We start from the raw sequence: 13,161 nt of genomic DNA, 5'->3' as shown, positions 1-13,161 counted from the left end.
CTCTTTCATTCCCTCGTTCTGTGTCTCTTCTCCAATTTCATTTTGCAGACATGCTTTCTCCCCAGTGTCATGGTTGGGAAGAGGGCTACAGGCAGCTGAAATGTCACAGCCTCCCACCTTGGAACTTCATTTTCCCATTATCAGACTCAGGAAAAGTCTTTGGCTCCACTTGGGTCATTGCCCACTCCTGGATCACTCGTTGTATCTAGGGAAATGGGATTATGATCGGCCAGGTGGGTGTCGTGGGCCCCCTCCCGACATCAGGAGTGAGGTGACACTTTCAAATTGTGGAAATGAGAATCACTTTCCTGGCACCACATTGTGATGCTTTTTCTAGTGCTGACATTCTTGAATGTGACAGCTGGCCCCCGACTGCTGGCAGGAGCTGGACTCGTGACAGCTTTCATCCCAGGCTGAGCAGGACTACCGTGGAGACACTGTCTCGAGCTGTTCGGCTAAGGAGCCAGCCCTCTTCATGTGGGGAAACTGTCCTGCACTAATGACCCCTTCACATTAAAGAATCACAGAATCAGAGTCACATGGTAGGAACTCACTAATACATGGTGATGGGTCAATGGCACTTTCGGTTGGTTTGTTTTGGTTCCCAAGTTTTATTCAAGAATTGATGCAAAACATTCCAGGTCAATGAGTTTTAGTCCCATCTTCCTTCTCTTCTTCATCCTCATTTATCTAGAAGTAATGTGATCGGTAACTCTCCGTGCTGTTAGTGACTATGTGCAACGGAGCCTGTCGATTATTCTTCAAAGATTTTTTGGGGAGATACCTCAAATACCATGTAGAAAAAGTCATGTCAGAAGTTATGATAACTTTGCTCTTTACTCCTTTCAACGTATACAACCCCTCCACCGAGACTTCCAGCTTTTCCATTTACTTTGATTTCCCCCTTCCCCCCCAAAATTGTTCAAGATTGGTGGCATCCATGATTCCACCTTCTAGAGGGTGAATTTCAGAATGTACTTCTTTTTTTTTTTGGCCCCCCACAAGTTTTTTCATGGGTGCCAATGTGGCAGTGGAGGCAGAAAAGGACTAATGGCATTTCAACTCTGCAGATGATGCGTGAGGGTTGTGGACAACACACACCCTCTCTGCAGGCTCCTGGTGGCTAGTGGCCTCCCACAGTTATTGAGAATGCAAGAGAAGAAGCACAGGCTGTGGGGTCCAGTAGACCAGTAGACTGAGTCCCATCGCACGTCCACCACCTACTGAGTGACCTGCTAGGCTTCTCTAAGCCCCCACCTTCCTCACCTGTAAAATGGGTCAACAATCCCACTTCTCAAGGATTCTATGAGATAATCTGTGAGATTGCCTGTGTATAGCACCCTCATACGGTAAATGCTCTGAAATGCTTCTTTCCCTCTGTAGATCTTGGCTTGCTTTTAGCAAAATCTACAGGTGCTGGATTTCTTTCAGTTCATCAATATATAGCTCCACTTGTAGGAGCAATTAGGAATGTTGAAAAGAACCCTCAATATATTTGAAAATATCTAAATAAATTATACTTTAAAGCAGAAAACATTAAAAATAATTAAAAAATATAAATAAATAAATAAACAAACAAACAAATAAATAAATAAATAAATAAATAAATAAATAAATAAAAGACATCCCACACGGTAATTTGGTAAGTACACTAAACTAATCATAATTCAATCTTTTTGTTCCTGGACAAAATGACTTTATATCTGAAAGGATACTAAAAATAAATATTGGAAAAATTCCATTCACTTCACTCCACCCTTCTAAGGCCCAAATGCTATCTTCACTCTGACATTTCAAAACACCTATAAATTTCTCTTCTCCAGTGGATGAACTACCACGAGGATGTAAATGGTTTACCAAATGCTAACTCATGGGGCTGTCTGTACACCATCCAAGTTACTAAGAATAAAGAATGTGGAGCCTTTCTAGAGCAGTGCTATTTGAATAAATATTCTGGGGAAAGTACTTCGAGAACTGACTGTATTTCTAAAGATTTCTTAGTAATGATAATTTATCCCAGCCTGAGCAAGAATAGAGATTTGTACTTCAAAATAAATGGGTAATGTATCCTAGCAACCTGGAGTTTAAAACTTTTTATTACTCTTCCCCTGCACTTGGCACGTCTAAGGGGAGAAACCCAAACATCATTAAATTGAGAGTTTACGCATAACGTGTGAGATATAAGAGATCTTAATTTTCTATTGCAGCTAAGAGTATCTTTGTCTGGAGTGTTGGTTGGCATACACAAGATGAAATAGACACTTAAATTATGGCTCGACAAGTTTTGTTTACCCAAGGAAGGTCTTAATTCTTGTTTTGTTGTTGTTGTTCTGTTTTGTGTTGCTGTTTCAATTAGCTTACTTGTAAAGCGAGTATGCTTTTATTTATTTATAATTTTTTAATGCAAGTATGTTGAATTTACGAAATGCAATTCTCCTTTTATTTATCACCCTACTTCAAACAAAGAAAAAGAAGAAAAAATGTACCTACTTCAAACAAAGAAAAAGAAGAAAAAATGTACAAAGAATGCCTACAATTAGCTGAATCATTTATTTACCGGCACAAGAGTCAATAAGGGAAAGTCATTGATAGGGATCATCTGGGATTCTTTAGTGCCTTACTTTCTACAGGGGTTGATTTTTTTTTTTTAGTTCCTAAGGAAAGATGTCCTTTCTTTCTGAACCAAAAACTGTCATGAAGATGAAATGAGATAACATATAGTCGATATTAACATAAAGCAAGTTTTTTGTGACTCTTGGTCTTGGGGTTGTGGGTTCAGGCCCTATGTTGGGTATAGAGATTACTTTAAAATTAAAAAAAAAAAAAGAACTGCTGATCATAAACAATTTCAGGGTTGATTTCTTTGCCTCTCATGTGTCGAATGAATTCCGTATCAATTATAAAGAGAAATTTGGAGCTAGTAAGGAACTAAGAGAGTATTTATTCTAATTTCATCTTTTATTTTTTTTAAGATTTTATTTATTCATGAGAGACACACACAGAGAGAGAGAGAGGCAGAGACACAGGCAGAGGGAGAAGCAGGCTCCATGTAGGGAGCCCGACATGGGACTTGATCCCGGGTCTCCAAGGTCACGGCCTGGGCTGAAGGCGGCGCTAAACTGCTGAGCCACCCAGGCTGCCCTAATTTCATCTTTTATAGCTGAAACCGAATGCCAGAGAGGTGAAGTGACTCACTAGGGACACCCAGTCAGTTGCTGTGCATGGGGTGGCTGTCCCTGGACCCACCCTGTCCCACACCAGAGCTGGCTTCAAGCATGAGGTCCTCCTTGGTTTTATGCAGTAGAATCATTTTCTTTGGGATCAGATTTTCCTCCTCTTGCTGCTTGTACATAGGTGGCTCCATCCTGAATATGTCACCCTGATCCTGTACTTTGTATAAAAATAGCTTCCCCGTTCTAATGGCTGGCTATTTCTCACTTTTATTACCTCATATAATTACCCCTTGCCCAGCCTTCTGTGTGGTTCATGTGATTCATGGCTGTTATTAGCAGCAAGCCTGAATGCACTTTGGAAAGAATATCATGAGCAAGGTCATTGATCAGGTGCTGTACAATCTCATTTGATTATTTTTAATGTCTCAGGAGCAAGAGAGATTTAGGTAGATATCTTTCGAAAGGATTGTTTCTTTCTTATAGCTTTGAGGCAAGTTGGCTTTTGGGGAGTATAAAGTTGTCCCATTTTTCAAACATAGGAACAGAATTTTTAAAGGCCCACCCACCTATTTAAGGATTGTACTATACGAGTTCGGGATGAAAACCCATCATGTATGATGTAGAGTGATGTTTTTGAAGTTTAATCCCCAAACTGAATGAGTATTTCAAGACCAGGTGTAACTGATGTGGCTCTCCTTTTCCATTATTGGAATTGAACGATGCTGCTTGGAACTCAAATTCTTATTATCGGCAGCCAATCCCTTGCAGGCTGCCCCTGAGTGATTTCTGAGCCATTCCCAGGTTGTACTTCACGTGTCCTCTCACCTGGTCTTCTTGCTGTGACCTTGTCCATGGCTGACCCTCGCCGGGGTCTTTTCTGTTGGCTGAGGTGGTCTCCTACTGCTAACCGATGGTCGTTAGCAGTGATGGGGACACTGCTTGCACCTGTCTCTTCACTCCCCATGCCTCTGTTTTAAGGATAGCGATGATAATAATGAAAGGGATGTACAACGCAGCAGAGAAAGACCAGAAAGACTCAGTTTTTCTAATAATACTCCGCCCTCCCGCCTACTCCTGGGTCTCCCTTCCCTTGGCTGGAACCGCCCACCACTACTGAAGGTCCTAAGTGCTTGTGCCAACCGTCTTCCATCCCTAGAGAGAAAAAGGAGTTTTTTCCTCACCTCTGTCTTTGGCCTACTTGCTCAATTATTCTATTGCATGAATAAGAATTGAAAATGTTCACTTCTTACTGGGGAAACTGTACAGGAGAAGATGGTCTGGCCCTATGGCCTCAATAATGTAATCCTATCATGGCCCGAAGTTAGTACATTTCCCAAATCTGGGTTATTCAATCTTAAAAACTTACGTATGATCAATCAAAAACTCAATCCAGGTTGAGTTGTTCCAAGCTCAATCCGGATACTCCCATCTCTTTTCATCAAGGGTTCACAAGTGGGTAGGGTTAGAGGTCTAGTCTTGCCTGAAGTTGTGACTTTGTGATGCAAAGAAGCATTTCTCAATGTAGCACTTTCCAGAGTATAGATATGAAGGTGTCTTCACTGTGAGAGCTGCCCTCTGGGGATTCCTCCCCTGCTTGGCTGATATTTGATTGTCCTCTCCCCCATCCCTCCTTGCACACTCCTCCTCTCGAAAGCTGAAGGTCTAGATGGACAAGTGAGCCCAGTGGGCAGGTCCCTGGGGGTCAGCCTCTTGGAACGCAGAGCATGGCACAAAAGGGCAATGGAGGGAGTTGATGGGGCAAATGGAGGATCATCAGCACGGTGTCTGAGGTGAGAGTGTTTAGGGAGATTCTGATCCCCATTGGGAACTCTACAGATTATTATCACGCAACCAAGAGCTTGGGTTTTCCTTGAAGAAAGGATTTCACAACTGTAACCTGGTTGTGTCTCTGTGTGTGTCTGTGTGTGTGTGTGTATGTGTATGTCTCTGTATGTATTGTGCCTCTCTGTGTCTCTCTCTTTATGGCTGTGTGTGTGTGTGTTTCCTTGAAAGCAGGGGCTTGGGCTGGGCCAGAAAAGAGAGTAACTTCTGAGACAGAGGGGCCCAGAACTCACATACTGTGATGGTCCTGAGTCCATGAGGCATGGATACCCAAAGCTGGCCTGGCCCTGCAGCTTGGGACTGGGAGGAGGATCTTAGGGGCCTGAATGACTGTGATTCTGGTTATGCAAGGCCAGATTTCGTGTGGCACAGCAGGGTCATCCTGCTTAGGAGAACCATCAGGTCAGGACTGCCCCTAATATTTGAGGGGCTCATGCAATAGTGTAAATGAAAACCTGCACACTGTATCTCTAAATATTCAGAAAGTAGGGGCGCCTGGGGGGCTCAGTCAGTTGAGTGTCTACCTTCGGCTCAGGTCATGATCTCAGCGATCTGGGATTGAGCCCCAAATCAGTGGGGAGCCTGCTTCTCCCTCTCCCTCTGCTGCTCCCCTTGCTTGTGCGTGCGTGCTCTCTGTCTCTTTCTCCCTCTGTGTCAAATAAATAAATAAAATCTTTAAAATACTAAATAAATAAATAAATATTCAGAAAGTGTAAATCAAGCTACATGACAGCCTCACCCGCATGCCCAACGTGGTCACAGCCCTCCCCAGGGATGATCCTCGCAACATGGGAGCCACACGGTCCTCCTGGGTCCCCCTGTGGGCAAGTGGTAGCCCAGATCCCCTGGGGTGGGCAGGACAGACAGGCCCCGGCAGAGGAGGATCTGGGCCCAGACTTGCAAGTGAATTGACCTGCCTGGACCAGGGACAGGTACTGACCTGGATCGCGGTTCCTGGGGGGAGTTATCAGCTCCCAGGGCCTCTACCATCAAAGCAGAAGGATTCCATTGTCAAATTGCTTTGGGAAATGCTACCTACCAATCTCTGTGCTCAGTCCTTTGGAGAGTCACAATTTCTATTATAGCATCAAGGTTGTGACAGATCATATGATAAGAAAATCTGCTTGACATTGTTTAACTCAGCTTTTCCCAGATGGAGCACTCTTTTGGAAAACTTCTTTTTTTTTTTTTTTTATTTTTTCTTTCTTAAGCCTTAGTTAATATCCCAGGGCATCAGGGTTCTCACCTAAGGAACTACTTTTTTTGGAAGGTTTTTTGTTCTCTTTTGCAACCCTTTTAGCGTGTATATTTATTTCTATTCTATGTTTTTGAAAACTGTGTATTATTGCTTTGCGTAACGTATTTTTCATTGATGTGGTGTTGTATTATTCTGTTCCCTGAATTTTTCACTAACACCCTGGTTTTAAGATCAATCCATGCAGCTATAAGGATGTCCAACTCTGTTTCTCCTTGCTGCAAAGTAATCTGTGGCATGCCCACGTTTCACCTTTCATTCTCCCAGAGGTGTGCGCTCAGGACTCCCACTCCCTGCCACCACCACGCTGCAGGGACCCATCGTGCCTTTTCATGGACCTGGGTGGGAATGTCCTCAGGATATGTGCTCAGCAGTGAACTCCTGAGTCAGAGGGCACACACGTCCTTAATGAGGCCAAAAGGCTCTCCAGAAGAAATGCTGTTTGTGTATTTTTCATTGTGGAGGCTAGTCATGTCAGGGTTGGCTACCAGTTATGTTATAGAAGAAATCAGGTAGTTCTATTTTATTTATTTTTTTTTAAGATTCTATTTATTTATTCATGAGAGACACACAGAGAGAGGCAGAGACACAGGCAGAGGGAGAAGCAGGCTCCACACAGGGAGCCCCATGTGGGACTCAATCTTGGGACTCCAGGACCATGCCCTGAGCCTAAGGCAGATGCTCAACCCCTGAGCCACCTAGGCATCCCGGGTAGTTCTGTTTTTTTTTTTTTTTTTTTTTAGTTCTGTTTTACTTTTATTTTTTAAAGATTTTATTTATTTATTCATGAGAGACACACAGAGAGAGAGGCAGAGACACAGGCAGAGGGAGAAGCAGGCTCCACGCAGGGAGCCCGACGTGGGACTCGATCTTGGGGGTCTCCAGGATCACACCCTGGTATGAAGGTGGCCCCAAACCGCTGAGCCACCCGGGCTGGCCTTTAGTTCTGTTTTATATGCTGGAGCGACTTACATTGCTCTGAAATGACTCATTCCTTGCAAGTGTGAGAACCCGGTCAGTTTGACCTCTTGATGTTAAAGTCCATTTAGATAGCCAATTCTCTGAAAATGTTTCCAGTTTCTTCCTTGGGTATTGGGTCTAATAAATTCCAATGGGTTTTTGTCCAATGTTGGCACCTAAGCAGGAATAACTAGGTCTATGTGACACCGGGATGTGTAGTTCTATTATTTGTTACTTTAGAACTTGTCGTAATACCTGACAAAGATGCTCTGTGCACAATAATTGGCTCCAAATACACAGACTAGGATTTCATGCTCTATGTGTTGCATAAAATTGCTGTGGTCAGTGAATGGGGTTGCTGTTTTTATTCTCAAATTTTTGCTTTTATTTTATTTTTAAATTTTTGCTTTTAAATTGATGGTGATATCATTCACCTTTTGGCATTAGCTTTTGCATATAATACATATAATTACAATATATATTATGTATTATGCATACAATTACTATATGCGTGTGTCTCAAGGATTTTTTTCCTCCTGAGAAAGTCAAGGCTGGCAAATTACTGCTTATAAATCACGTGATACTTTTGGAGTCTGAATCATTCTGACTACCCAGAGAACATTTCTTCTTCCTTAATAATAGTCATTCCAAAATTGTGCTTGTATCACAAAACTGTCCTTTCCTAATTCCTATTCCAGGAATGACGAGTTCAGTGACTACGTGCCCCATTCCTGACTAATCACTGCAGTTAAGATTAGAATGTTTCCAAAAAGGAAGCTGTCAGTAAAAATGAGTTACATGTTTTTCATTTCTCAAGTTCACTTGGCAAGTTATGTCATACAGATATACCCCATTTTAAATATTTATTTATTTATTTATTTATTTATTTATTTATTTATTTATTTAGTAGGCTCTATGCCCAACACAGAGCCTGACATGGGGCCCAAGCCCACAACCCTGAGATCAAGACCTGAGCCAAGATTAAGAGTCAGATGCTCAACTGACCAAGGCACCCAGGTGCCCCAGATATACTCCATTTTAAATAAACTTATTGTAGCTGCGTTAAAATTTCTAGAATTAAGCAGGAGGAGGCTCACGTATCTACCTAAAGAGTCTTCTATTGGATCTCTCCATAAATGATTTCTCCAGCCCCTCCAGGAAAGACACCACTAATTTTGCTAGTCATTGAAAGAATAACATTTCGTCTTCAGATAGGACTATTATCACATATTTTGCTGGCATGTAGCAATTACCAAAAAGACAAAGTATGACAATCGGATACTAGGATCCACAGTGACTTGGAGGCCCAAGTGTCTTCCAGATTTCTCTGACATTTTCCAGTGGTGAACAAAATCCTAGCTATTGAAAGGTTTCCAGAAGAAAATCCTAATATGAAAACAACTTTGTGGACTTCATGTCATTAATTCCAGGGAAGAAAGCACAAAGGGTATTTTCTAATCTTAATTTGTTGTACTTGAGTATTTTATGATTTCTTCTGGTTATCAGCGGGAGGTTGGTGCTTTAATCTATTAATTGATTCAACAAGCTTTAATTGACATTTAACTCCATGCCAGGGATACAGTGGTGAAGAAGTTCAGCCCAAAACCCGGTTCCTGCCCTCTTCAAGCTTGCATTCCAATGGAGGAATTAAACCATAAACAAAGTAACAGGGGCTGTTTTCATTCCCTGGGGTTGCTGTGAGGAGTATGGAATGTGATGGGGCAGGGAGGAGAGAAGGGTAGTGGCCCTGAGAGCAATAGTAGTGGAGATGGAGAGAAATGGGCAGATTTGGGAAATAATGTGAAGTAGAGCTACAGACCTCCAACAAACGATGTCAGGCTACCTGGATTAGACCCCGGAAACAGACTCTCAGATGGAGATTTGGGAGGAGCAGGAGTTTCCTATGGAGTGCTTTCAAAAGTGGGAAGAAGTGAGGAGCACAGGGTGGGGCAGACAGAGATGGGGACCCACACGTACGGCCATGGCCTCAGACAATCGCAGAGGGAGACCTAAAGCTGAGATGGCCCCAACTGAAGCAAGAAGAGGTAGGTCTTCATTTCCCTGGGGGGGCCAGTTCCTGGAAGGGGACTGCTGCTGGAAGGAGGACATGACCTTGGGCCCCGTGGCTCCCTTCACAGGAGGGCAGTTCCTGGGGAGGGACTCAGCTGGGAGCTGCCCAGGGCCAGCACTCTCAGTGGCTGGGAAGATGAGTGCCCAGGTCACAACGCAGGCCCTTGGATGGTGCATCACGCCCTCCATCAGAGTCCACGTTACCCTCACTTCTGTCAAGGTGAATATCACGCCGTATTTTATCCCATGCTACAGAAGTACTAAGCTCAGAGTTTAGAATCTCAAATTCTTCCAAAAGATTTTATTCTTAACAATCTCTACACCCAAAGTAGAGCTCAAACTGACAAGCCCGAGATCCAGGGTCACATGCTCCTCCAATCTAGCCAGCCACGCACCCCTAGAGTCTCAAGTTTCAGTGAGCATCATGATCATCTGAGAAGTAAAGAGAAGATTCATAGACCCAGTGCCCCCAGGGATTGGTTCAGGGGTCTGTGGTGTGACCTGAGGATCTCCATTTTTAACGAGTGTCTTAGGTTATTCTGCTGCAGGAGTCCGCAGGTAACACTGTGATGGAACAAACCCAAGAAGCTGCCCAGATGTCCTGTCCTTGGCATACACATCCTACAGGATCCCTGGATTATGAACTAGGTGGATTTTACTCCTGTGATTAGATTAGATGGTACCACACAATTGATCACCTGAGGGTGGCCGAGCCTAATCACGTGAACACTTTAAAAGTGGAGAGTTTTCTCCAGCTGGTGGCAGAAAAGGAAGCCAGAGATTAGAAGCACAAGAAAGATTGAAGTGATGGTGGTGGCTTGAGGATGATGGAGTTGACAGGGAACGTGGACAGCTTCTAGTGGCCCCCAGCTGACAGCAGTGAAAAGGGACCTCAGCCCCAGAGTGGCAAGGGCCTGACTTCCACCAATGACAAGAATGATCCTGGAGGGACGCCTGGGCGGCTCAGTGGTTGAGTGTCTGCCTTCAGCTCAGGGCTTGATCCCGAGGTCCTGGGATCGAGTCCCTCGTTGGGCTCCCTGCATGGAGCCTGCTTCTCCCTCTGTCTGTGTCTCTGCTTCTCTCTCTGTGTCTCTCATGAACAAATAAAATCTTAAAAAAAAAGAATGATCTTGGAAACAAATTTTCCTTGTGTCAGGCCAGCTGGCACCTTGATTACAGTCTCGTGCTACCCAGAGCAGAGAGCCCAGCCATGGCTTGCTGGGCATGTGACCTACAGAACGATGAACTAATAAATGGGTGTTGTTTTAAGCTACGGAGCTTGTGGTATTTGTTGTCCAGTAATAACAAAGTAAAGCAAAACCATTACATTAAGCATGTCCTGGAGACAGAACAGAGAAGAAATAGAGAACAGAGACGTGTTTCTGTCCCTGGTTTGTTTAGGTGCCCAACCTCCCTCCCTGATGGGATTTTGCGGGGCTCCAAGTCAGGTATAAACATGAGAAACATTGTAACAATATGAGCTCCAAGGGGACACCTGGGTGGCTCAGAGGTTGAGCATCTGCCTTTGGCTCAGGGCGTGATCCTGGAGACCCGGGATCGAGTCCCATTTTGGGCTCCCTGCATGGAGCCTGCTTCTCCCTCAGCCTGTGTCTCTGCCTCTCTCTCTCTCTGTGTTTCTCATAAATAAATAAATAAAATCTTAAAAAAAAAAGAAAAAAAGAGCTCCAGGACTTTTATAGGATTTTTCATAGGGGTTCTTCTAAATTGAATATATACCTTTTTGAATGAAAGCTTTTTATTCATTCCCCAAAGATATATAGAAAGCACTTTCTCTGAGACCAAAACAAATTCTAGAGCCCCAATTCCACTGGGGCTTGCCTGCCAAGTGCCAGCGGACTGTGGTCCTCTGATGAGCACAGACTTGTGTACTCGGAGCCTGGATCTCCTTTTCCTTGCATCTTGTAGGGCTACTTCAAGGCCCTCTTAATGGGGGCAGCTGGAGTGGGCAACGGGAAGTGGGGCTCAGGTAGCAGGTGGGGTTCAGACAGGAAAACAAGCCACATTGGCTATCACAATAGAGAGAATTTACTAGAATGGGTGTGGGAGGGCCAGAGGAGCAGAAAGGGCCAGCAACAGGTAACAACGAAACAGGTAACAACTACAGGAAGTAGTTCTCCTCCCCCCAAGGGCCGCTGGAACAGAAGGAAGAGGTTGGGATGATAGAACCCAGAAATTCAGAGGATGGGCCTCTTGGAGCTGAGCTGTAGATAACTGAGAAAGAAGCCGTGTCCCGGTGGTACTGGCACCGCCAAAGGGGGTATAATGAGGCTGGTTCTGGGCACGTTGGAAAAAGTGGGAATCTGGAACACTCCAGCTGCTGGGGTAAAAGGCCACTGGGAGCAGTCTCTCTAGCGGCAGAACCCAACAGGGGAGCAAGCAGGCAAAAGAAAAATTCTTTGAGTCCAGCCACCACGTCACCACTTTTGAAAAGGTGACTTTGGACCTGAGAAGCGATGCTGTAACATCCAGCGTGGTGGTTCCCACTGCAGGCCAGGGAGGCCCAAGGTCATCTGAAGGACTCGAAGACAGCGGTTGAAAACTGGACATGAGAAGGGTGGCCTATTCTCAACTCCCCTTTGGCCCTAAGCAGAGATCCACGAACCAAGGCCATCGGAAAAGGACAGATTTGTGTTGCGTAGACACCCCAGGATGGAGGGGAGGCGTGGGTGGTGGGGCTAGAGAGTAGCTGTTAGCTGTGCCTTGTGCACGCTGTTCTCCAGCAGGGCTGGGTTTTGCTTCTCCCACAAGGGTGCTTGCCCCCCCCCCCGGAGGGACAGAGGAGAGTCCCTGGAAGGACATGAAACTGCAGGTTATCATGGTGCCTCTTAGTGGAACGTCCATTATTTCTGGAAGGTTTTTAGGGGAAATAATTTTCATGTGGAAAAAAAAATGCATTACGGGATGGGATGCAAAATCAACTTTCTAGATTCAAAAGACTCTAAAGGCAGTGGAAGTGGAAGTGGCCATTTCTACTGTCACCCGTCCTTCCAGAGTCCTTGGAAAAGTTTAGGAAGCATTCTTTCTCCTTATGATCTGTTACCAGATTTTTTTTTTAATGCCGTCTTTGTATCCGGAGAGGACTATTGACGTGTTTTTTTTGTATTTGAAATCCAACTATTTTAAAGTCATAAATATTAAAATTTCTTTTTCTTAAGCCTTTATGCTAAATTTAGAAATCTTGTTAGACTTTTTATAAGCCTAATAAAACACGATCAGGGTAATGTTAGACTGAATCAGTTTGACCAGATTAATTTACCCCAAACATTGGTCCCACTTACACAATTAAATTCCCTTAAACAGAGCAGCCTGGGTGGCTCAGCAGTTTAGCGTTGCCTTCAGCCCAAGGTGTGATCCTGGAGTCCCGGGATCGAGTCCCACGTCGGGCTCCCTGCATGGAGCCTGCTTCTCCCTCTGCCTGTGTCTCTGCCTCTCTCTCTCTCTGTGCCTCTCATGAATAAATAAATAAAATCTTTAAAAATAAATAAATAAATTCCCTTAAACATTTTAAAGTCTATTTATAGATGTTATATATATGTATTTAATTTTCTAATTAATATAATGTCTAGTATAATTTTAATATATACATTTAATTTTTAATTTAAAATTTTTTTGATTTATATATATATGTATATAAAGAAAACTTTTCTAAGTGCTTCAAACATCTGACAAGACACATTTATACGACCTAGCCAGCAAAACCTTCCTGAGCACTTAGATAACTCTTGGGCATTCAATTAGTTAAATCTGTAAACATAGTTCTCTTTTTGTTCTCTTAAACATTTCAGCACTGGTTAAATATTTCTTCGAGTTTTCTTTTGCTTTTCATCTTAAAATCACAAG

General features: G+C 43.7%; 1 pseudogene; it reads right to left on the bottom strand.

Moving 5' to 3' along the window:
- Positions 1–642: 642 nt before the first annotated feature.
- Positions 643–4,137, bottom strand: LOC129519393 (60S ribosomal protein L22-like; annotated as a pseudogene).
- Between the last annotated feature and the right edge of the window lie 9,024 nt (positions 4,138–13,161).

Source organism: Nyctereutes procyonoides, unplaced genomic scaffold, assembly GCF_905146905.1.
Source record: "Nyctereutes procyonoides isolate TBG_1078 unplaced genomic scaffold, NYPRO_anot_genome, whole genome shotgun sequence".
NCBI lineage: Eukaryota > Metazoa > Chordata > Mammalia > Carnivora > Canidae > Nyctereutes > Nyctereutes procyonoides.
This window is presented reverse-complemented; position numbering and strand designations above follow the sequence as displayed.